The 26201-nt window shown below is 38.8% G+C and overlaps 1 long non-coding RNA gene across 1 annotated transcript; it reads left to right on the top strand.

Moving 5' to 3' along the window:
- Positions 1-4374: 4374 nt before the first annotated feature.
- On the top strand, positions 4375-25977 carry LOC109323346. The gene is made up of 3 exons (XR_002104626.1): positions 4375-4386; positions 13574-13579; positions 25785-25977. It is a non-coding gene; the product is annotated as an uncharacterized LOC109323346 (long non-coding RNA).
- Positions 25978-26201: the final 224 nt, after the last annotated feature.

Genomic DNA, 26201 nt, shown 5'->3' with positions numbered 1-26201 from the left:
GAAATGTAAAACCTGCCAACATATCTCCAGTACCAAACATTACTACACCCCACAACTGAACCATCACCATTCCTGGATCTTACAGCTGCACCTCCAAAAATATTATATATCTCATCCAGTGCACCAAATGCCCTGGATGAGAAAATACACAGGAGAGACCAAACAACAACTGCACACCAGAATGAATGCACACTGGAAATCTATTAAAGACCATAATACCCAATTACCAGTGGGGGCACATTTCTCACAAGAAAAACACTCTCCAATCTCTCAGTCCTGATTTGCAAAGGGAATTTACAAAACACTTTTCAAAGACCAGCCTATGAACTTCATTTCATCAACCTCCTAGTGCCCTGTCCCCCTCCAAGGCATCCCTGACTATGAGGTGGAACTTTTGTGCCACACAGTGGATGCCAACAAGGTTGGCATTAAGCACCACCTTCATAAGCTCATCTGTGGGACTCATCCACCACCTCCACTTGAAGGAGAGCCCACCAATGCCCTGAATGATCATACCAGTGCCCTGAGAGGGAAAAGGTAGGCATGATCTGCACCCTGGTTGCTCCAGATGTCCAAGGTGAAGTGCAAGGCTACCTGCAGCCCTGCCTTGCACATCTCTTCCCGCAAGTACTCCCTGCATGCCTCATACAGGGAGGGTATCACTGTCCTGCTAGAGGTGGTGCATGTGGGTACTTGGTATGATGTGGCTATGATCACCATGAGCTGCCTGAACCCTGGATGCTCAACAAAGGAGAAGGGCTGGCTATCTAGAGCAAGCATCTCCCCAGTGCTCTTGGTGACCTTGCTTGTCTTCAGAAAGTTCCCCGCCTTTGTCTCTGTCTGTCCCCCACTGGTCCAGGGTGGCCTGCCTCTGCTTCTTGAGAACAGGGGTTTTGGAGTGAGAGGGGAACTTCTTTTTGGCCATGATCCCACTGGTGCTAGGCTAAGGAGGAACAAGGGCAAGGGGGTAGATCAGAGGGGTAGATCACAGTTACTGGCCAGCTACAGATGACAATATCAGAGCAATCTTTCTCCCCCTCTCTCTTCTCAGTTTCTGTTTCCTGCAAGCCTGCCTTCTGAATCTTTCTGAATCTTTTCCAAATCAATTTTGATTCTTCTGATTCAATTTGGACCTTTTAATGGGTTTCCTGATTCAATTTGGAGTCAGGGATTCAGCCGCTGAATGGGGCTGAATCTCCTCTGAATTGAATTGCCTACTGAAACTTTGCACAGTCCTAATAGTTAGCTGTGTTCTTCCTAAGTCAGGCATAAGACAGGGTAGAGTAGAGATGCCACTTTATAGATTAACTGAATTAGAGATACATAAGTTTTCATGAGCAAGAGTTAACTTCATCAGATGCTATGGCAGCACATGCACAGAGCAGGTTATCAAATAGAGAGAGAGTGATTTGAATATTAAAGGGAGGGAGATGGGGGATGGGACAGTGTTGAGAGAGGGACAAAGGATGATGGGATGTCCAGGATATCACCTGTGTTTTTTATATTGGATGTCAGATTTGTGTCCCCTCATTCTTTTAAGTAGGGGTTGCTGTATCTGTCCAATGTAGTCCAATGTAGACAGCAGACAAGCACGATAAGCAGCTGATGCCATTTAGGCCAAATGTGAAACCTACTTTTTGTGCCCCTCTGCTGTCTATATTGGACAGACAGAACAACTCCTATGTGAAGGAATGAGGGGACACCAATAGTATGCAAACTGTCAGTGGTGGCAGAACCAGAAGAACTTGGATATTTTTAAGTGAAAGTGGGTGTTGCATTTTGTGCTGAACTCTGCTGCTGGTGTGCATTAGGCATGCTCCATGGGTTCCCATAATCGTACAGAGATTAGGGACCCTCCTTCTATATTGATTTGGACTGCAATGGAGGTTAGGAACCTACTTACTCAAAATGGATGGCTTCTAGGTGTGTGAAAAAGCCAAAGTCTAGGTGCATAAGGAGTTTTTCAGGCCAAAATAGAGATGCCTTCAGGGTTTTCCAGCTGCTAGAGTGGTTATTTTTGATCTTGTTTTTTACAGCATAGCTGGAATTTAGCAGCCAAGTCTGATTTAGAAGCCTAGTTTACTGATCTGGATGTGGCCCAAGGACATTCAAATGAGAATAGCAAAAACCAAACATGACTTTATAAACCTGAAACCAATCTGTAAAAACAGACACATTGTCCTCCAGCCCAAATTTTGCATATTTAAGATCAAGGTAACAGCTCTTTTACCATATGGTGTTGAACTTTGACACTTAAAAGACCTTTCCATCTTCAGGTATTCACAAATAGCTGTTTTAGACAAATCTTTACCATCTGACAGCCAGGACAAAAAACAAAAATCATTCAGAGGACATATGACGTGCAGACTGCTGCACAGGACTGCTAAGGATGGAAAACAGTAGCGAAGGCCCAATGTCACAAATAGAGTTGGGGCATGAATGTGTTTTTCAGAACAGCATCACTTATTCCAGGAGATCAGAATGGCACACATATTCATTCAAAGATCTTCAAAACATTAACTCAGGTAGACAAAGGCACAGACTGAGGAGGTGATATCCTCAGGTCATGTGGCAAACCTATTACAGAGCTGTGATTGCCATGATGATTCCCAGTTACCTGCCCCAACTACGAGCCCGTATTCCTTCTTATTGTTGCTAACTCGTACCTACCGTCTGAACAAGTGCTGACAAACATAAATAAAAAAAACATATAAAATGCGACTGTGATGACCTCTAAGATTCTCCAAGAATAGGCAACATAACACATACACTAGTGCAAAGAATAGTGGGAGATAACCTTCCAAGAATAGAGATTCTACCCTACATGCTGGTATTTAGGAGGATTGTATAATTCTCAATATTTACTGCCTTTCACTTTTATGATTCATTAAAATGAGTGGCATACAAAAAAAATCACCTTAAAATATGAAAGCATTTATAATGAATTGCTTGCTTTAAGATACTTGAATAAGCAAATATTCTTAATTCCGTGCAATATAGGGAGACATAATTCTCTGTAATATACTGTACTGTAGGATTTCTAGTCATAGAATCTAGAGACAGAAAAGGCCTATTAAGGGTCATCAAGTCCAATTCCCACCAGGACAAAGCATGATTGTGCACCATAGGCTGCAGTAGATGAAAATGGCTGCTACATTGCTATGCGAATACCTGGTTCATACACATTAGCAGGCACTGTTATGTGTTTTTGTTTGGTGCTGAGCAAGACTGAGCTGTCAAAACTAACAATTGCCTGCTGTGCTCTTTTGGGTATGTAATTAATTGTCATACCATGGCCCACATGCCTATGCCTATGTGAACGCAGTGCCCTATCACTTTCAATAAATTCCATAGTATTCTTATGTAGACAGATTCCTAAAGCTGGGGGAAAATGTCTGACAAGTAACATGGTAAGAAATGGGTTATCCACAGCTATGATCCTACTTAACTTTTTGCTGACAAAGGCCTTCTTATAATTTGCTCTCAAGCAAAGTTACCAGGGGGGGAAATGGAAAAGGAGAATATAAGGGATCTCTTCCCCTTGTGCCCCCCAGGAGAACAGATTGTGTTGCAGCAGTTATGGCAACACCCTTTGAGCTAATGCAGAATTCCTGTTTCGTAAGAACTTCTGACATTTTGACATACATTGCGTTGGCTCAGAGTAAAAAATAGCATTTTCAAAATTGCCCAGAGAAGGAAAGTTCTGACACAATTTAAGCATTCTGGGTCAGCTGCCAGGCTCTTCTAGAATCAGGGGCAGCTTTTTGGAACTGGGGAAACTGTGAAGCCTCCAGTGAAGAGCATGAATCATAGAAGCCCTAAGAATCCCAGCTCTATACAGATAGAGCTGCCAGGGTCTCTGCTGCAGAGAGCGTAGCCTAAATCCTGGCAGCCCTAGCCTGAGCTTCCCAGGGCTTCCAGACTAACTGTTATGAAGTAACTGGTCTTCCAGGCTTCCAGGTCTGCTGCAGGGGTCCTTGAATCTGAAGCAGTTTGCATGGTGGAGCGGCCTGGAGCTGCAAATTCTCAAGTAGCCTGCCATGTCACTGGAAGGAAACCAGGAAAGGGTCCATTGGGACACAATGTGTTCATTACAGTTCATCAGTTTGTTGAAATGATTAACCCAGTTTCACTGGAACTTTTCCAGTCACACTACTTGAGAACTTAGTGCCCTAAATGGGGTAGAGATAGATGTCCATTACCATCTTTAAGGCCAAAGATGGTAATGGAAAAATTGAACCCAATAGTTTCAAATCTGAAACAGTCGTCTTCTGAAAATATACAGCTGGGTTTCGGATACCAGTGCTACCATTTTACATGCTATTATTCTGCTGGAAAGGAAGTGTTGATGGGGTCACAATGGAATTCCTGGAAGCAGCAAATTAAGTGATAATCAGGTTGGATCACTGACAGAAAATCAGATAAGGATTTCAAGGCACTGATGACTCTCAAGGGCAATTTAGACCTGGACTTGCCTCCAGTGAACTATTGCAATACACGAAACAGAGCAGTATCAGTGTAAAATATTTCTCTTCTGCAAAGATTACTATTTACTGAGCCTTCTTAGCCTTTGACAGCTAATCATTAATTCTGGGACAAACCAAAGTGTTCTCAGACAGCTGCAGGCAAAACAAAAGGTTAACAAAATGTATAGAATAGGCTTTTGTCACTCTTCCATAAATCCAGAACCTTTCATTTCTTTATGTTAGAGAGCCATTGGGAAAATGTTGAAGTCTGTATCAGAAGAGTGTCATGTAGGCTAGAGAATGTCCTAAAAATGTTATGTTTCACAACTATTCAGTATTTGTCAGGGCTTCACTTTTGTTGGAATCGTAATGTATTACATTAATAGGTGTGTGTACATGTGATTGAGGACGTAGATTTGCACTGCATCTTTTCTTTTTTAGTCTGCCCATCTTTATAGTGTGCATATACATACATATGCATATTTAAGGACTGCTGATATCAATGTATCTGCATCAGCAGAATGATTGAAGAAAGATTGACTCAAAGCTTTCTCTATTGCAGAGGTTTCCAAACATTTTCTTTTTGCGTACCCCCTTCTAGATTTACTAGGTGCCTGAGTACCCCTACCAGCATGCATTTTATGCTAATTATTATTGAATGAAAAGTAAATAAGCCATTACACAACTTCTTCTGCATAGGCCCCAGAGATGTCTTGCATACCCTCAGGGGTATGTGTACCACACTTTGAAACCCCCATCCTTTGACTTTCTGACCAGATATGCTCATTTGCCCTTGAAACCTCCTTGATTTCAGTGGAAGCAAGGTTAGCCCCAAAGAACCAGAATCTTCAAGGAAGAATTGGTTGAGGCTAATAACCAGAATTACTGTCTAATACAAAACATGATTGTATGTCAAAATTACCATAATCATCATTGTCATCACTTGTTATCACTGGTATTTGTTATCACTATTATTATTATGCTAAATTATTAAATTTAATTAAATCTGAAGTTTACATTGCTAAGCTGGATACTTTGCTTTGTTAAGTAGATTGTACTGTTTTTGAGGCATATTTTAAGGGCATAAGAGCCAGTCTCCAAATCCTTCCCTGAAGCATCCATTCAACCAACTAACCAACCAACTGACCGACCTTTTAGATCAAATAATTTTCTTTCCAGAATTTGGTTCTTTCAGATTCCAGACAGAATTTCTAAATTCTTAGAGGAAAAAAAAAGTATTCTTAGGACATTTCTGGCACAAATGAAGATAGCAAACCCCAAAAATCTTGTAACACAATCTATTCTCATATTTTCCTTTTTCTCTAAACTGCAGTGCTAGGGGGTACTTTTCTCTATGCTGCAGTACACATGCAGGGAGGATGCTCTTATAATGTGTAAGAGCAGTCTTGATTAATCGAGTCTGCTGGAGCACGGCAATTACTATGCTCCAGCCAGCCTGTCTTGGATCAGTGTCCTCATGCTTCAAAATGGTGGCACAGGCATTTTAGCGAAAGCTCATTTGATGAACTTTAGTTAAAAATGCCCCGCCACCATTTTGAAGTGTGGGATGCTGATACACAAGATGCTGCAGGAGCTTTAGAACTGCTCTTAGAGCTGCTTTAATTAAAGCATGCCACCCCCACCCACAGAGCACGTGTAAAGACACCCATGGTGTTTAACCTTTCTGGCAAGTGTATCACAAATTAATTATGGTCTCTCTCAATGTCCCTCTGATCTCCTTCCTCTTTTTGACCTGCTGCTGCTTTCTGCTTCCTACCCTGTGCTCCCTTCCTGATCTGCTGCTCTGCTTTCTGCTTTCTGCCCTGTGTGCCACTGTGTTCCCTGCCCCCTCCCCAATATGTCATGTGTCACACACAAAGGCTTCCTGTGCCTTGCTTGGTATGCATGCTGCAGGTTAGCCACCCCTGCATAAAGGAATTAGGGGGACCCTCTGTGCAATCCAGACCCAATTTGCATGGCCAAATGATTCAGGTAATCACTGTCAGAACATTTGGATGTCTTTCTTGCCCAAGGTTCATTCTAATACTTGGTTCATTTATCCTCAATTTGCATGTCATCCATCATCAATTTCATATTAAAGCATTTATCTTTATACTAATTTCCTCACAGACTGTGGTTAGTACAGGGTGAGTGTACATTTTGCCTGACGCAATTTTAATTTAGAGCATACAGAGATTTTAATTACATAATTGTTTAATTTTCATACAGCCATCTTAATTGCTGCATTTAAGTAAGCATTTGGGAAGTGTTAGGAGTGTTCTTTCTTTCTAACAGATTGAATTTAATTTTCACTAATTTATTTTTCTTTGAATTTGTACTGTGCCCTTCCCCTCTTATACAGAGTTTTCTCACTACTTCACATGTAGCTATATAGACGTTATAATTTTCTTTCCCGGCACCATGTAGCTGAGATTCTGATGTCCATGAAATGTTGGATAGTTATTCTATGTTCAGTTTATATTCAGTCTTGAATGGATAGATACTGACATGGAGATTTTACTTTGTTCTTGAACAGCAAAATGAAAATGCCTGAAAGTACTGAAAGTAAGTGTCTGAGGTTTACACATGGAAAAAACACCACGTTTGCTGTCCTGAAATTTCTGTCTGGTGGCTTAGTATTTTGTAGCTGATTTCAGAGGCATTTTGCTTTGTGGATATCATAAAGGACTGCAGTTCTCAAGTTTCATTTGTTCATGTGTCTTCTACTTAAACCTGATATTTGAAGGGACATATGCAATTATCTACCTGTTATACAAATTTATTTTAAGCCTTAACAGTTTACGATTTTTAGCTTTAGATTTTTAGACTTGATAGTAATATATCACAAAACCTAAAATGTTTGTTTGTAAGAGCAGTTGGCTGGAAAAAAAAATCCATCTTGCAATACAGTGTGATGTTTGGACAGTCGTTCAATACTTTTGATATTTTCATGAAGAAAAAAGGGAGGATAAGAAAGGGCAGGGGGTGTTACCCAGATTCCACGTAATCTTGTGGGTAGGATACTGATAAAAGAGGAAGACAAAAAATCTTACAGCCTGACCTCTTATTCGCTTGCACTTTAAGACACAAAGACAAATGCTTATCCTAAAGTCTATCTGGCTACTTGTAACAGCACAATGTAGATTCACCGGTCCTGGCTGGGGAGACTGGAGAGGTGGAAGAAGGGTGGCATGCAGATTGGCAGGATCTCTTCTTGAATTGGCTGAGTTCTCCAAATTTCCCTCCAGCTTAAACCCAATATTGATAGATAGCTGGTTCCAATATACTATTAAATGATCTCTGATTGGTTTTATTTACATTTCTTTGTTTCAGAATGCTGTAGATTGCTGGCCTATTTTTCTTTACCTTAATTTATGGTCTTCTCTCACAAGGTTATTTTGTTTGTACACATTTTCTAAGCATCTTAACATATATATTGATCATAGTAAAATAACATTTAATACATTTGGTTGCATCAATCACTACTGCTAGTAATATTTTAGGATAAAGGTATGATATATTGTTTTTGTATTATTTAATGTATGGTCTTCCCTTATAGGCTAGGGACAGACATTTAAAAAGCCTAAGCCTGAATTGATTCAATCTTTGCAGGTTAGTCTAACCTGGATAGGCTAAATCACTTTGTAACTGTACAGACATCACAGAAATGCCAGCACATGCCTGCAGTGGCTCAGGCTAGAAGCCAGGGGGCACTTGAGCCACCCTCTCTTCTCTTCCACAATACTGAGCTGAGGGGGAGCATGGCCAGGCCCCAGTGGGAATTTATTTATATTTAATTAGCCCAGCAGGGAATTTATAAACTTTTTTATCACCCCATTAATAAAACAACAGAGGGACGTTACCAGCTAGCTGGTGATTCAGCATGGACAGTAGCCAGCATGTGGTCTGTTAGCTAATACACAGACACCTCCTCAGCAAGGCAGAAGGGAGGGGGAAATACCTGCTTAGCAGATAGGGCGGAGGGGGAGAGGGAGAGGTGCAGCCAGGGAACAGAGAGGAGGGGTCAGCCCTGCTTTGGAGAAGAGAGCCCAGCCCAGCTGAGAGTGCATGTCAGGGTGCTGGGGGAGTCTGATGCATCATAAACCAGAAAGGGGTCTGGGACAGACTTTGCATAAACCAGTTTGACCTAAATCAGTTAAGTCTGATACTACATTCAACCAGGTTTATCTCAAACTGGTTTCTGCCATTTTGAAACTGGTTTATGTGCACTGAACCTCTGTTCTGTTACAGGTTTAAACCAGTTTCTGATCACTGAAACCAGTTTATGTGTAATTTCTGTCCCTAGCCATAATGTCTACTTTCAGGCCTCGTGCTTTTTAAAATTGTACTTCATTACTGGTGTAGACATGTGGATGACTTCCTTGACTTTGCTGACCAAGCTAGGGGTCACGACTGCAAAGGTGCATGCTATGGTCACTCAGAAACAGGCTTTGGGCCTTCTGTTTAGCCACACTTCAGCAGCTTGGCCTAAGTCCCTTGAAAATGGTTAAGACAGGCAATGAGCATGGGGGAGGCAAGGGGGAGAGGGAAGAGCTACACTCTGAAGTAAAAAAAAAAATGGCAGAGCAGCTATGGCACTCACATGGAATGGAGAAGACCCATGGTCAGAACACAAGTCTGAATCCCTCGTTTTGATTAGAGAAAGGCATTAGTCTCAAGTCAAGTCAAGCGAGGGCAGGATTGAGCGACCTCTATTCTCAACCTGAGAAACCTTTAAAAGTAATTTTTTTTGCAGGTAAGGGCTGGTTTTGACAAATTAGAATGTTTCAGATAGACAAGCAACGTTAATTATAACATCCTTTTCACATATCTCACATTTTTAAGCAGTGTACAGGAACCAAAGTTAAGCAAACCACAGGCTTTGTTATATCTGTCTTTCATGTTGCTCAAATTACAAAGAATAAATAACTATCACCTTATATATTTGGCATGTTGCTGAACTGCATGCATGAGCATGACCTTTTAACTCACCTATTTTAAATAAAAATATTCTTGCTAATTCTTCTCTGGGTTATTAAGCATGAGCCCAAGTTTACTCTATTTCCATTCTTACACAGTTTAGATCAGTAGAAATATGACTTTCTGTTCCCCCACACTGTGACTCTGCTGCAACCATTCAGCCATGTGCATGTTACCTGTGGAAAGCCTTCCACTCTCTCTCACCTGCACCCCAGACTCTGCATACCCATAATGCTTATATGCTGGCTGCAGTGCCAGCTCGTGGAATTCGGACTGAAGAAGCTCAGTAGCTTCTTCCTTGCCCTGCAGGAGCAGAAGGAAGGTGGGGAAACAGGACCCATTTGAAGGTGGGAGGATGAGTCATAATTACTGGCCAGAGGCCAGAAAGACGTGGGGGGTAAGATCTCCTGAAATCCCAAGGGGCTAAAATCAGGTCCCTCAGTGAATCTGAAAGTATGGTATGACTAGCTGGTCCATAAATGGCAGAAATAAGCAAAGGTGGATCAAAAATCAGAAGACAGCTAAAAACCATCAAATTATCTCTCTCTCTTTTAGGATCATGTTTATTGCTCTCTCAAGATTAGCAGTATTGCACCGTGCTACATGCACTGCAGTTTGGGAATGTCTGTGCTGAGACATACCACATAGCCAGCTCCCTTCATATCCTTTCACTCATCACATCACATTTAAGTATCTTTCTGCTTTTATCTCTGTGCACTCCCCTTTCATCACTTCATTCTGTTGTCAGTGGGAGCTGTTGAGTGCTGAACATTTCTGAGAATCTGTCGGCTTATTTCAGTGCTTTAATGGGTGCTGAGCTCTTTTGAAAATCTACCCTAAATGTTTATGCTGATGTTGTTGTATCATATTTGAAAACAGCTTCATTTACCTTCCAAGTTTATTTTCACGAGCTCTCTGTTTACAAAGGAAAATAAACCCAAGTTACCCACACTTCATTTCTACAGAATATTTTGCAATTGCTTCTAAGGAACTTGCTTCAAACTTATGCTAAAGGCTTCTAGGGAGATCATTTATCAAGGTGTACTCTTTCATTTGCATACACTTAATACTGTGAAATAATTATGAGAGGACTCTTTACTAGGTTATCAAATGGAAGACTTCTCTAACCTGGAAAAGCTTGACAGTCGGATGTGGATCTAAATTTTGCAGCTTGAACCTATCTATGACAAGAATAATTTGATCCATTACAGTTTTGTGTACTTTAAAACTACTCTTGCAGACAACCAAGACAATAACTCTCTGTGCAGAATAAAACTGATTGTTTACAAACTATAATGCCACTTTTCTTCTCCATCATCTTACCATGTCAGCATTCTTGGAGATCTAAGTTCCAATTGTACATACAAATTCCTGGTCTAAGGAGAAAAAATAACATTTTGTTTTCTGCTTACCAGAACATACTGAAGTTTATATTCTGATGCAGGGGAAACACTGAGGCGCTTTCTCCTATTAGCTGTTCCCCTTCACAGTAATTATTTTTTTACTTTGAAACTCTTGGTGTTTTGTAAGGAAAGCTCTCTTTGCTCATTTTTGGGTTTTTTGTGGGGGAAGGGTTGGGTTTTTTTGCAACTCTAATATTCCCTTTAATCCCACATGTTTCTTCATAAGAAAGGTAAAACTATTCACTTCCACAATAGATTAAATCAGGGTTCAAATATATACAGGCACAGCTGAGAGAAATGAAAAGAAGGAAAAGTCCAGGGCTTCTGTCCTCATTTGAAAAAGAATAGCAATGGAAAAAATATGACTGACCAGTTCCAACAGCACCCAAAAGCTTACCAACCAAACTAAAAATCATCAACATACCCTTGGGAAATTGAATTGTTAGATAAAAGTATTTATTTCTTTATGCAGTGTAATATCAGCTCAATAACATATTGCCTGCATCACTGTCTTAATTCAAAGCCTACTTCCAAAGGAAAAGGTGTAGAAGTTAAGATTAAATTACTTTAAAAATCTATATAGTTAGCATATATAATGGAATTGGTACAAGTTTTTGCGGACTCGTGTCTTCATATGAATCATTTCTTTCACTCCTTAACCTATTCCTAATTCTAAACTGAACTGACAGATTTTAAGACTAACATCTTGCTGGTAGAGGAAGAAAAAAGATTGTGCTAATGTCAAACCAAACTTGTAAAAATAGCCAAGTCAAGAGTTCTGTGTATGGTTATAAATTCTGAAGATCTGGCTAACACTTACAAGCAGTAGTGATGGAATTCAGACAGCTAAGTGGTATCTAGGATATTGTTTCACAGTTACTCGCTTAAAGCAACAATAAAGCAGGTCTGAGTTATTGTGAGCCTAAATGTACCCCCAGCCAGCCCCAGGATCCAGAGAGGAAGAACATGGCATAACATAGTCCATCCCCTTCCCGCATGCTGATTTTGCCTTTTAAAGGAAGAGTCTAAAGGGCATCTAAAGCTGTAGATAGGTATTTCTTTTTTATTAATAAGTGTCTCTAATTTCTGAATAGGAATTTTTCAAAGCCATTTTTTCCATGAAATTCAATTATTTCAAACCTGAGGGTGCTAATTTCACTTCTCATCCCCCTCAGTGAGGTTTGCTGATAGAAAAAAGAAACAATTCAAGAAGAAATATCTTAGGTGTAAGTCATACTATAGTGACTCAGTCATACTTCCAAAAATCCAAACTAAGACAACAGGGAACTGAATCAACAAATTAATTACATGGCTTGCTATGATGTGACTTGATCCCTGCAAAAAGCAGCACATACACTTCATTTTTTCTTATATTAAAAAAATGAGAGCAAACAACCAGATGCTATCAAGCCATAATATTCTTCAGAATTTAACATTTTATATTCAGGGATTTTATTTTTTCCTTCCCTTTTGGAAATCCCTTGGAATGCTGCAGTGTTTGGGATTAGTGAACCAAAAACATTCATTTCACTTAGCATTCCCTCAGCAATTGTTTGCTTTCCTGATGCTGTAAAGCCCTTTGGGAAGTCTAGGAAAAGCAAGTTAAATCAATGTTGTCCATATTTTACTGTGTAGGTAGAATGCCTATTAATTACTATTAAATAATTCATAGGAAATAATGAAAGTTTCACTGGAATAGGGACTAGCACCTACTCTCCTCCCTCCAAAATTAATTTGCTAATCATTACATTATAGAGCTATTCCTTCTCTCATTCCTGGGAAGGGAAATATTTTGATTCAAGTTCCTCAGGCAGAGACAGAAATATAATCCAAGTCTCCTTCATCGGGGAAGTATTCTTTCCATTGTATTATTAGATTTAAAGCAGATATGAATATCATTTTCACCCATCCTAGCCAGCTCTGTTCTCTGTGCAGCCTATTATGGAAAGTAAAAGAATTACTAATCTAGTTATCATGATAGGGGTTACATGTAAAAAAGGTGCCTAGCTGATCAGGAGTTTCCAGACTGACATGTTTCTAGACATGCATGAGAAGCAGATATTTAGATACCTGGAGAACTTTAGTATCAGGGACTCCAGACTTTAGGTGCCTCCAGGTTTAGGTGCAGCAGGGAGAGCTTTGAAGTTATACCTTATTTACCCATATATCACACACATTGCCTTTTCCAAAATACAGCCCTCCAATATTGAGGTGTGTCCCTTAAACAGGAAAACTGATTTTTCTTTGCTAGTATAGAAGCAGGGAGGAATGGAAGCATGCAGATACTGTACTGGAAGATAGCTGCCAGCTTCTCTCTCAGGCAGCAAGCAGGAGGGGCAGAGTCCAGTGTTAACTCTTTCATAGCCATTCTTAAATTGGCAACAGTTGGCTGAGCAGCCAAAAGAAAGAAAAAAGTTGCCAGCAGTACTGAAGCACTACATCTCCATGAAAAAGTCAGTGCCAGGCCATTATTATGGAAAAAAATCGTTTTTCTATAGTCTACTTTCTTGAAATCAAGGTGGGTTTCTTTTTGGGGCGGGGGCATGCAGCATGTGAGAGAAATACAGTAACTTTTGGACACAGACTTCTACAGTGGAATCTGAATGCCTTTATCCCTTTGTGGGTCTAAACGCAAAATATTTACACTGCTTGTGGATCTGGCTCAATATGTGAAATGCACCATTGTGCAGAGCTTCAAGCAAAGGCCATCACTACTAAATAAAGACTTCTGTGACTTTTGGATTGGATGGTAAGGCTGAGATTTTGTTCTGTGTTTTTAAATTAGGTAGCAGAAATCAGACCCTAGAGGCAAGGGGACAAGATGACATTGTACCCTCTGATTCAAGGTTCTTCTACTTCGTGATAGTGCAAAGGAGCCAAAGTGAGACAAAGAATCAAGACATATTGCCCAGGAACAATTTTTAGTGTACGTAGATACCAGTAATTTCTGTAAAAAAAAATATGAAATCTGAGGGCTGGATGGCTTAAGAACTTAGTGATGAACAATCAAACAGTTAAACAGATGCTTGACATAAATCATAAGTATAAAATAAAAAAAATATTATATAGAGCAGACGCCCTAAAATCAAAACATCTTCCATACAATGTAGTAAGGTTTCAATCCTAACCAGATATACTTAGAATTGATAACCTCATTATCAGTCAGGTGGAAGCTGGATTGGTAAGGTTAGTTTGGCTTTTTGGGGATGGGTCTGACTATCACACAAATCACAATAACATGAAATTCTTATTGGAAGTCAAAAACATAAAATCCAAGGTTTGAACAGACACTGATATTACTTTCTACTAGTTGCTATTACTATTACTTTCTGCTAATTACTTTCTTCTGCTAAAGAGTTGTCTCTGAAAGATGTGGATAGGTCTCATGCATAGGTTGGATTTGAAGAAGTTTAGAATTTTGCTGCTCATTTAGTAGATGAGGAGGGAATCTTCTGTTAAATGACAGACTGCCAAACACTGATTCTGCTTTAAAAACAACTGCTGTTAGAGAAAACAACTATTTGAATTTCTGTTCTGCTTTCATCATGGGACACCCAATAAATCATTTCTACAACACAAATGTGAGCTCTAAGAAACAGGTTGAACTGCAATGAGTAAAAAAATCAGATTTTTTTTATAAAGCACTGGAATTATGATTTTTTGTATATACTGGAGAAAAATAAAACCCCTATGAAACTGCTGTATGAATTATTGAATAAAACTTTATTTCTAAAAGTGTTTATAGTCCTGTTCAATAAGGATGTATAAATAACTACCAAGTGCCCATTGCCGAGATGTTCTTAGTTGCATATGCTCTTATTGTATTTTATATTTGTTTTACCAATGATCAGATTTCCCCCCAGGGGTAAAAGGATATGGCTTGCACAATCTTCACTAGGAATTCTGAACAGGCATCCCACAGTGTTAGGCCTTAGATATGGCCTTCAGATGCAAAGGTTTAAGTCCACTTTTGAATCCTAAATACACTCATTTTCAGAGGATTCAGACCTTTATGAAAATTGAACCATTTAGGATTTGCATTTCAAGCCCCACTGAAATTCTGGCATGGTACATTTAACCTTTGGATGTGAGCCCATATCTGAAAGATAATAGCAAATATATCTGCACAGTGATCAGGATCTGACTTGCAGCTACAAAATGCTTTATGAAGGAAAATGCAAGTAAAAATGATTTAGAATGAAAATGGTCATAGAGCCATATGATGAAACCCAACACTCCAACCATGCTAGCACCCTAATACAGCAGTCTACAATGAGATTCTGAAAGACCTAAAGCATAACGGATTGCTTTATATACTAAAATACAGAATGAATCCTTAAAAGAGATGGGAGGGATATAAGCATGAAGAAGCAAATATGAAATGTTCTAGTCAGGAAAGGCAGACACACAAAATTGCAAGGCTCAGAGATTCAGAAAAACATACTTAAATATGCCAAACTTTTTTCATTTGGAATAACAGTAAAAATCTAACTTAGAAATTTTTTGCCATGGTTTCAGTTCTTCCCAATTCCAGGTGAAGCAGAAATACTAAACAATATAATATGAATATAAGATAATCCTGAATATAAGGCCTCCCCAATAATTAGATTCTATATCTGGAAATTTTAAAATGTTGTTACAATTTTCCAGGTATAAAATGTAAGTTTTGGAGGGTTTCCCTGCATTTGTCACTCTCCCACTGCTACACCAAGGAAAAATAAACCTTGGGGGTCAGGAGCACCCCCCATTGCCCTCTGCCCCCAATTTTTCCCCCTGCAGCTTCTTCCCCCTTGCCCTTACTGTCAGCCCCAGCTGTCCTTGAGCAAATGGGAATGAAGAGCAAATATAAAAACACTGACTTTGAAATAAACATGCCTATAGTAATTCACATATATTATGGGTACCCATAGACTTAGCTGATCCTAAATTGATGCATTCAAACTTTTTGAAACTGCTGCAAGTTTTAGCACAGGTACTACATAAACACAGTTTTAAGCAGCACTTTTGTACCTATTTTTATATATATTACAACTATTTATAATATTAGTTCAAAGCCAAAAGGCTCATAATTTACCATACAGTACATGGGTTGCCTCAAGAGCATCAACAGTGTTTCAAGCCATGGTGACCTCATAGCTCAGCACTGCTTAGTATATATGTGTACTCCATGTACTTGCCAGAAAGGATCCATGTACTAGTTAGCCTCCCACTTAGGAATGCAACCAGTGGTTATTGTCATTATCCTCCAAAAATTTATGTGCCAATGAGGTTCAGGGCAATCTGGTCTGGCTGTACCTCATGGAAGGCAGTGCCGTGTTAATCATATGCAGCAGGCTGAGAAAGGGAGTCACAGAAAGATTCCAGGTGAACTGTTTGGGGCCCCATTTAGTGATGTTTTCCAGACATTTAAAGTTGGTCAATAAACAGGAATTATTGAAAATGGGAAAAAGGAAGAGGAAGGAAGAGGAAGTTGAAAAGTATTCAATGTAGTGGCTCACCATGACTTGGGTGGGAAGGTAGTGAGGAAGACTGAGTGTAATGAGCACTACCATATATTTTATTCAGATGGTCTGCATTATGAGCCTTGTATTATACTCGTGCTTAGTATTGGCTGCATTTAGTCAGCTTCATAGTTGGTTTCCATTACTGAGCACATGCTACTTTTGGCAGCCATTAAACGATAGACAATGTATTTAATGAGGTTTCCTTGTATGTGGATGTAAGATAAGGTGCTTTTTTTCTCCTGCTGATCGGGGGAGAGGGGGTCAGGAGGGCAGGAACCTTGTTTTATATTCAAGTAAATATGTTACATCCTCAGGAGGATGAACAATATTCTCCCAACTGACATGAAGAAATGTAGATATAAATTCCCACAAAATAATCAAAATTTTCTACCCTTTTCTCAAAATGGCCTGCAGTTTATTCTGGTTTCAGTTCAAAATTCAGAGTAATTTGTATTTTACCTGAAAAGCTTTGTTTCACCTCTGAATCACATACATGCATTCATTTTGGTAACCAGTTCTTCTGAATGGTCTCAAGATCTGAGACTGGGTGAGCGACGCAAAATTTGAGGCAGAAGCAGCTTAATTTTATTTATGTACATCATCATTTCTAGACCACAGTGCAATTTAATTGCAACAGAGGGGCAGTATACTATCCATACAATTATTGAAGTTCAGCAATATTTTCTAAACACCCATTCGCTTGTATCTACCAGAGCTCAGGAGTTACATAAGAAGTCACAGAAATACACATTTTGCCCCTCCAAGACAGCATTATAGTCCCTTTCTGCTACAATAATCTGACACGTGTTCAAGAGTTGGGTATTAGTACTACTATTACTACCACCACCACCGCCGCCACCTCCATATTTTCTGGTATATAACACACACTTTTTTTTTCTAGCAACCAGCTGCTGGGAATTTGAGTAGGCATTATGTGTCAGAAGTATGGTAAGAACAGTTTTTGTTGCTTACCAAGAAAAACAAAAGTTATTCTTCACGTAATCCACAGGGAACAGAACAATGAACAGCTGGCTGGCTCCCTGGGTGCTGCTATTCAGATACTTGTTACTAGGAAAGATCTTTTTAAATTCATTCTGACATTCAAAAAAAAGATAGGTATCTTATCCTGGGTTTCACTGTATGTGGGGAAATGTGGTATCATGCCCAAAGGACCCCAGTCAGAAGAAACCAAAATACAGAAATGACTGTAATTGCAGGGCCAATATTTTACATATTATTTCTGTGTACCCTATCAGAAATGTGGATTGTCATGTACAAATCAGGTACATCTTCTAGGCATCTGAGTACTGGATTTGTCTCAAAGTTCCCTCTTTTATCCTGATTACTAAAGAAGAAACATTCTCTTTAATTAATTTACTGTTTTACACATCAACATGTAACATAGAAAATTTGTAATGTTGATTATGAGACTATACCATGGTCAAATTTTATGCTTTAGGGTAAGCCACTAGGATGTAGAAATGATGTCTGATCTCCATTCATGTGTTGTTCTTCATTACACCAAGGTTCATTCTTGTTTCTTTCCTTCAATTGCTGCACACAAACTACCCTTTGATAGCTTCACATAGGCAGGCAGCAATTTTTCAGATCACCTCAATCAAGCACTTCATTTCAGTTAATTTAATCAAAACTCAAAACTCTTTCTCACTCTGTTTTTGCAAGCACAAAAACATGAATGCAAAAATGTATGTACATAACTTAAAAGCAGGGCAATCTAAAGGATCTTGAAAATCTAGCTCACACACACACAAGGAAAGATGTGTAAGAATAATCACTCCAGATATGGACATAGAAGTGTTCACACTGGAAGTACTTTAATATATTTATTGAATTAGGGAGCATACACAGTTTAGATACCTTCTGAACAACTACAGCTAAGCAATAGAGCTTGAACATCAATGTGTACATAGACTAAAGTCTGGTCAAGAGCTACATTTTTTTGTGAATGATTTTGACAAAATCATATTTTTAAAAAATTTCACAAATAACCTGATTTTAGTTTTTCAATTAGAACTGAAAAAATAAATTTAATTTCAAAAAGAAGTTTTTTATTGAGACTTCTCAACCAGATGTCAATAGACCTGTTCATAATCAAGCCATAGATTGAAAATTCACAAAAATGTGAATACATTTAAGTGAGTAAGTCAAGGAAAATACAGTTGTCTTGTGGGTGTTCCTTAAAAAGAAAAGAGAAGCAAACTGTGTTACTTACTATTATGCTAAGTTAAGTCATTTTAACTTAAAAATTGGTATCAGGGTAGGATAGCTTTTGCCTTAGATGTAATCTTGGATTCTTAAACCACCAAGATGCTGCCAGCAGCAAGACATCCTCTCAGGTAGACACTACTACATAAAATAATGCCAGAGTGCTTGTTGTTACTACATGTCTTTATAAATTGAATTGCAAAAAAATGAAATACCCGAGTATTCTATCAAAACATTTTGTAATGAAAGCCAATTTTATAGTCACCCCCTTTGTTCTTTTCTTTCTTTTCACTGACTCTTCTATTATGTATATGATATTTCTTTGAACTTTCCCCACCCCGACCTATGTTCCCCTAGAACACCACCAAACAGGTGCTTTGCTTTTCTCTTTTCTCAGTCTCCCCACTCCCACCAGGGCTCCTCTTCCCCACCTATATTTTTCATGCCAGGATCTCTCATCTTCCCCACTACAATTCTTCTTTATTTCCTTCTCCATCCTGCTCACATCCCTCTTCTGCTTCCCTAGGTAGGAATGGGTTAGGGGACTGGTGCCACCTCTTCTCTCCCAGTATGGCACAGGCATTGAAGAGGCTTTGGGACGGTAGGGAGATCTTTACTTCACTTTTCCCTTGGCATTCCTGATGGCTGAGTATTGCATTGAGTAGAGCTCTTATCTCCCCTTAACAGCTGTTGGGCACCTACCAGCAGGGAAAGTAGGCTGCCAGCAATACTTCTGGCTGTAGGACTGAGCTCCTCTCACTTTCTCTCCATCCCCTCCAGCTCACCCTGAAATTATACCTATGCATCTCCCTCTCTCATGTTCTTTAAGATATATATTTTCAGACAGGCTACTGTTCTGTCTATGGGCCAGCTTTTTGCTTACAAAACGTTATTACACTTCTTGTACCTGCAATCAGGTAGCTAGAAGTATAAGCCATGAGAATTGTTTGTATAGTTTCAATCTGCTGGCAGGAATAAGTTACTGTGGGTACAAACTGTGCCTGAGGAAAGGGAGCCTGAGCTTCATGTTGACTGGAAAGGCAGCTCGCTACCTGTCTACTTAGGCCTCAGTGCTACAATACTGAATGTAAGGAATTTTGCCAAGCCTGTGTTCTCGTGCCTCTGTGGCTCCAAATCAGAACATCAGCTTTTGCAGACACATTTTTGCGTGGTTTTCTGGCAGTGCTTTTTTTATGATTAGCTCTGTTTTAGATCTTAGAAAAGCTGAAGTGTAAAAGCCTATAAATCCAGCTGGCAGTGGGATGGGTCTACTATATTCTACCTCTTTAACTGAAATATTCATATATGCACAGGCAGAGAAACAAGGACTTGCAATCGTCCCTTCTAGTGACAGAATATTTCAAAGATGGTTAAAGGACACATTTGAGATTTCGAATTAGCAGTAATGTATTTAAACATGCTTGGCTTTCAGCCCAGATTTCTACCATAAAGTTAATTGATCATGGTAGTTATGATGACACTTTACAATAACAGTGATTCCAGTGCAATACTATATATAGCTAAAACTACAGTTAGAAGGGAGAAGTGATGTACTGAATAAATATACATGCACACAGACACATATGCAAGTATGAGGGCATTTCTCAGAAGATTCAAAGATGTAGCTTGAACAAGGCACAGCAAGTGTAAAAGAAGCATTCAGAATACATTGAGGTCTTACTTTCCATTCCCTACATCCAGCTTATAGCTTTCTGTACTCCCACCTCAACCCAGTCATTATTTATGGAGTGCTGAATGTGAGTGAGTACCCAGTACAGCCAATTAAAGGAGATGAGTTTTATACCTCAAATTGCTTATGACAGGTATGAGACTATTTTTTATATATATATAAGAGAAATAACATTACATTTATAGGTGTTCATGAATATTCAAAGATTATTTTTCCTAGCTCTGTAGACCAGGTAAAATAATGCAAGGAAAAGAGTTTTTAAATAAGTTATTTAAAAAAAATAGTAAAAATAATTTAAAATGATACATGAGGGGCCTGAACTAATAAAATAAGTAGGTATTTACAAATTAGGCTTGCAGGGGAACTGTCTCCATCCACTTCTAGACCCCAGGACCCTTTTTCATGGTAGGTAGGTAGTGATTCTTTGAAAGACCCCTTGAGCAGGGTTCAGTCTTTCTGAAACATAGCTAAAAGAGGTGGAGGCAGTGGTATTAGACGGGACAGTCTGTGCTCATCATGATGAATCTGAGCTCCTGCACACCAAAGAAAAAAAAGTTCATCCAGACTAGTCTAGAGAGTGCTAGTTAGGGAACCCTTGTGGGTTTGAACTCAGGCAGATGAAGGACGTGAAGCTGTCTCTACCACTTTCAAGGCAATTAAGTGAAAATATATAATAAAAAAAATCTCTTGTTTTTGACCAGGAAAAGGAAAAGAAACAAGTACAACTTGATTAGTTGTCTTAACTTGACATCAAGAATACAGCCAAGGCAATGTGAACTGCCATCCATTCTGGCTGCATGTGAATCCAAGAGTTCTAGATCTTCAATAAAGTTAAAAATAGGAATTAGGTAGCTAGCTGCCTGCGCAACCTTTGAAAACTGCTCTCAGGGCTGTTGATTAAATCCACCTGCAGAATCCTTGACCAGGGTTTGCAAAGGCACCAAAAGGAGATTGGCCCCAAATCATAATGGGAACTTGGCACTAAGCTCCCTTAAATACTGCTGACACTTTCAACCTCAACCACAAAGTCGGAGACAAAGTATGAAAGAACTCATGTTGACCTTAAAATCCAAAATGTGACTGGTCAATGATTTTGTTTCTTTCTCTCTCTCTCTCTCTCTCCCTTTAAACAAACACAAAGAGAAAGAAAACAGAAATATCTTTTCCTTTGTAAACTGAGAAGATTTAATAGGGAACCTTGCAGTGTCAATCTTCTAGTATTCTGTAGACTGAAACTACAGTATTAAACTGACAGGCTTATATGTACATGAATTTTCTTCACATACACTGTGTGATGTAATACGGCATTGGAGGAATAATGTATTATCACAGCTTTGATATTAATCTTACATTTCTTCAAGTTTCATTTAAGGGCTTACTTTCAGGAATTTAGACGTGTATTACTTGTGCTGTCCCACAGAAGTTAAATGAAAAGACAAATGGAGGTAGGATGTTCAGCACTACAGGTGAAAGGCTATGCTTTAATTTGGTAAAGTGAGTTTAAATTAGGCCTTATAATAGGTTGGTTCCCCATTATTTTGTGCCATTAACTTGGTTTTAGAGAATACTTTCAAACACCTTCACTTGTCAAATCTTCCACAGACATCTGATTGTCTCCTTAACAGAAAATGAGAGAAGCAAAATGTCAAGAAGAGCAAGGATTATCTTAACCTTGTACTACACTGATCAGAACTCTGTTCTAAGTCAATGATTGCAAAACTTGTTCAGAATAACCTGATGACTCAGTCTCCCAGAATGCTAATGTTCAAAATCAGTGCAGCAAGAGACAAGAGGATTAAAGCCATATTCACTTGTAATGAGACCCATCATTAAAGGCTGACCACAATCCATTGACATGAGGTGCCTAGAATATGTAATTACTTTAACTTTAAAAGTCACTTTAGTGTACAGAATTTAGAATCATTGTTCTCCCATTGCCTTTTGCCTATTATTTCCATTTTATTCTCTTGTAACTTGGTTAACTTGTTAATAAAGCATTCCTTGTACTGCAGATACTTACGTTGTAGCTTTATTCTATACAGAGACCAGTTTTTAAAAGGAATGAGCAGCTTCTCTGTGTAGATTCACATTATTCACTAGATATTTCATTTTGATTATTAAAAGTTAAAATAAAGAGCCTGTCATTCGAAATATCTTTCTTTCCTACTTTCTTAACTTATATCTTTTTCCTTCCCTAAGAATTACTAAAGAATGGGAATTAACCAGCTCTTAAAAAAAAGAAAAAGAAAGAGAGAAGAAAAGCATGGGACCAGCACATCTTAATTCCATTTAATGTTACTGTATTTTACCTACAGCTAAACAAACTGTTAGTTTATTTGGGGGTGGGCAATAGAAAAGGACACTCTACATGATTAATTAGTGTAAAGTATGTGATAAATTCAAATAAATAGAGAAATAGCAGAGTCGAATGCTTCACATTCAGTTGGTCTGAAGAGCAAAATACAATCCTGAAACACACAGATTTCTACTAGTCCTTGTTTTATGCTCAAGGAACTAATTCTCATTTCAGCCACACAGCATTTTATTTTTATCACTGAAACTTGGAAAGAAGCTGGCAAACATTTGTGCATCTTAATTAACTTGTTTAAAAACATTCCACAGCAACATACTTGAAACAAGATTTAAAAAAAAAAATTGGTCATGCATTACATGCACTTGTTATATACAAGCACACATGTATTGCATTCCTGTATATTTTTCTCTTCAAGAATAAGGAGGTAGTTATTATGTGGCTAATGCAAATGCAAGGTAAGACAGGGACAAAATAAGATCTAACTTACTTTACCCACAAAATAATTAAAGCAATTAAGAGAGGCTTCCAGTTTCTGAGCAGGATAAAAATATAATGCATTGGCTTTTATTAACTCTGGTGTTTCTATGTATGTATGTACAGTGGACTAACAAAAAGTGCAGCCTATTAATTCAATTTTTTTCCATGACTTGTATCTACTCTGGCATGTTACACTGCAGTTCTGGATTTATTGCTACTACATAATAGTACAAAATGACTATAATTACAATTACGTTTGCTTTCAGTTTCTCCCCCCTCTCTCAAAGCCTCCCTTGGAGGCTTTAAAGCAAGATAGCTAATAAAGTACATGACTGAATGTTGTAACATAGATGTCATATGACAGGTCTGAAAGCATCAGCAGCAAATTGACTATTGGGCTACAGAGCTTTTCTGATATTCAATGGATGAGACAATTTGTCCCAAGTTCCCCTTGACAGAAACAAAAACAAAAATATATACAATCACAATATTTGGGGGGGGGGGGGGGGAGAGGGGCGAGGGGCAGCAGGGGAACAGAAGAAGCTTGGTGGAAGCATTTTTAATCACTCATTGTACACTATAAATATGTTTCCATTGTAAATTACAGATTAGAGGGCAGATTATTGCTTTCCTTGGTGGTTCTTCTTGAATTTTATTTTTGTCTCAAAGTCTATTGAGAGCTGCAGAGGCAAATACGGAGAGGAAAAGAAGAAACACATGAAGGTCTGCGCCAAATATAAAGCAAAACATAGGCTCTTGCAATAATGTCATAACTGTCAGCTGGAAACTTGCCACTCAACTTGTAAAAATAGCCATGTGCCATCTGGCAATCATTTTTTCCAAGCAAAATGGAAATTAAGGGGTACAACAAAATTGAAATTCCGGTGCATGAGAATGCAGCAGGATGACCAAGTTTGCATATATCACTTGTTGTCGTAATGGTCTTTCAGGCATAAAACTTGAAGCTATAGCATAATGGATAAATAATTATTGCGTCCTACTGGGTGCCTTATACAGGTTTTTAAATGTATGTACAAATCAATGGAATTGTATCAGTTTCTTTTTATTTTTAAATGAAATCAGTTTCTCTTTTTTTTAATGAAATAAGACAATCCCTAAAACACCTGCATAATTGTATTTATTTATTTTGTGAAGATGCAGACATGAAAGCTTTGGCTGCTATAAAACATAAAAACCCAAATGCCATCTATCCATTGGAAAATCCCAAGTTTCACATTTCAGTGCATCATACTTCTAAACATACTAATTTGAGGATGATAATGTATGCAAATTTCCCTATATACTTTATATTTATGATAATATCTTATACATATTCTACTGTATCTAAGCAATAAGCTTTGGCTTCATTTTATTATAATATATGGCCTCACAAAGTATCTCAGTTTTATTTATATTTACATATTTTACTAGGCACAAGATGATTTGCATTTGATTTGTGCATTAATTGATTTATACATTTCTCTTGTATTTGTATTCAGGTGAACAGAACAGGAAGGCAGGCATGAATAACAAGCAGTGATGTAATCTTTCATTCATTAGCAAGACAATTTATTAACCACAACCTAGTTATAGAATGTACCAGAAAACTATTTACAGTATAGCCATAACCCCCAAATTAAGTATATACATAATTTACCCTCTCAGGGGAGGAAACTTTCAGAATTTGCATGAGTAATTGCTGTGATTGCACATGCAGATGGCTGATTGGTTGCATATTCAGCTAATGTACATGTTCTTTGAAGATACAATTCTAAAACTTTGGCCCCTGCTGCTCTTTTGAAACAGTTGGTCTTTTTTTGGGCCTCACAGACTTGTTTTCATTAGGACACGAAATTGATTTTTGATTCAGGTGTTTCTGTGGTTTACTCCCATCTCTTTACAAAGAATTTACGCAAAAGCCGTGGACCCAGTAAAAACCAAACAGTAGCTGGCAGTTTCCTTGTTCTAATTTTCCAAGCCTTTCCATGGAGTCCATTGTCCCAAGGAGCTGTCTCAGGAACACTCTCACTTCCTCTTATTACCTGCTGGCTCCCCCCTCCACCTAGTTGCAACTGATGAACAGGCTTGCCCTTGCATTTGCATCTAGGCCCAAGGACATCCTTCTAACTACCTGATTTATCTCTTGTCACACTGTGCCATGTGGCTGATGGGAGTCATTTTAAACCCATAGGATCACACCTTCAGTTCAGCCTGCCATTATGTGCCCATCACTTTAACAAAATCTCTGACAGACCAAAGCCATTAAGGCCTCCGAGGCTGACACCCCAAATGTCTGCTATGGAGTCCTGAGGGACTCCCATTAGTAAAACGAATCTTAAATACTTTCACTAAATATAATTTAAAACCTATATGAGACTGACAAGTAGTTTCCAAAGTTCAGCACAATGGTAACTGCAGGACCAACAATCCATGTTCTCTTTCCTTCTTAGAAATTCTCCTCCAAGTTGCTATTCATTGAGCAAATGAAAGGCCTAAAGACTTCACTTGGTTTTCTCCACCACTCTTTATCCCCATAGGGGATGTGTAGATGCAATGGGGGCCCTAAATTGAAGTGGTGGGTTTTAAAAAACACCGCTGCAATTTAGGACTGATTAAACCCCGTGTTGTGTGCAGAGCCTCCTTTTCCAGGCTGCCTGCAGGGCTTCCTGCAGAGCCATGGAGCTGCACAGAGCCTGGTGCTTTGCTCCACAGCTGCAGGGGCAGCAAAGGAGTTCTAGTTTGCTGAGCCCCAAGTCATTGAAGGTGGATTACGCTGCTGAATTTCTTACAGCGACTAGAATTAATGTGCAATATGCTGCTGAGGCATACAAACATCAACACCATTAAAGCAGTGCAAAAGCATTTACCCCACTTTAAAGTGTTGTGTATATACGCCTCTTGTTTCACCTACACATGGCCACAGATGCTGGTTTAGTCATCCAAAGTGAACATTGGGCCGGATCCAATACTGACCTTCAGAGGGAGAAATACTTTTTACAACCTCTCAGGATCAGGCCCATTTTTACCTTTAGAATTTTTTTGGCTACAATCCTCTGCCCACTGTAGTTGGGAGTAACACTTTACCCCATTTAATTTCATTAATAGGCTGTTTTTCTTAAAAAGCTTTTCATTTCTGGGTTG

The sequence above is a fragment of the Crocodylus porosus genome, unplaced genomic scaffold (assembly GCF_001723895.1).
Source record: "Crocodylus porosus isolate Cpor-Errol unplaced genomic scaffold, CroPor_comp1, whole genome shotgun sequence".
In the NCBI taxonomy this organism is placed as follows: domain Eukaryota; kingdom Metazoa; phylum Chordata; order Crocodylia; family Crocodylidae; genus Crocodylus; species Crocodylus porosus.
Note: the sequence above shows the minus strand (reverse complement) of the source record. Positions and strands in the feature narration are given on the sequence as shown.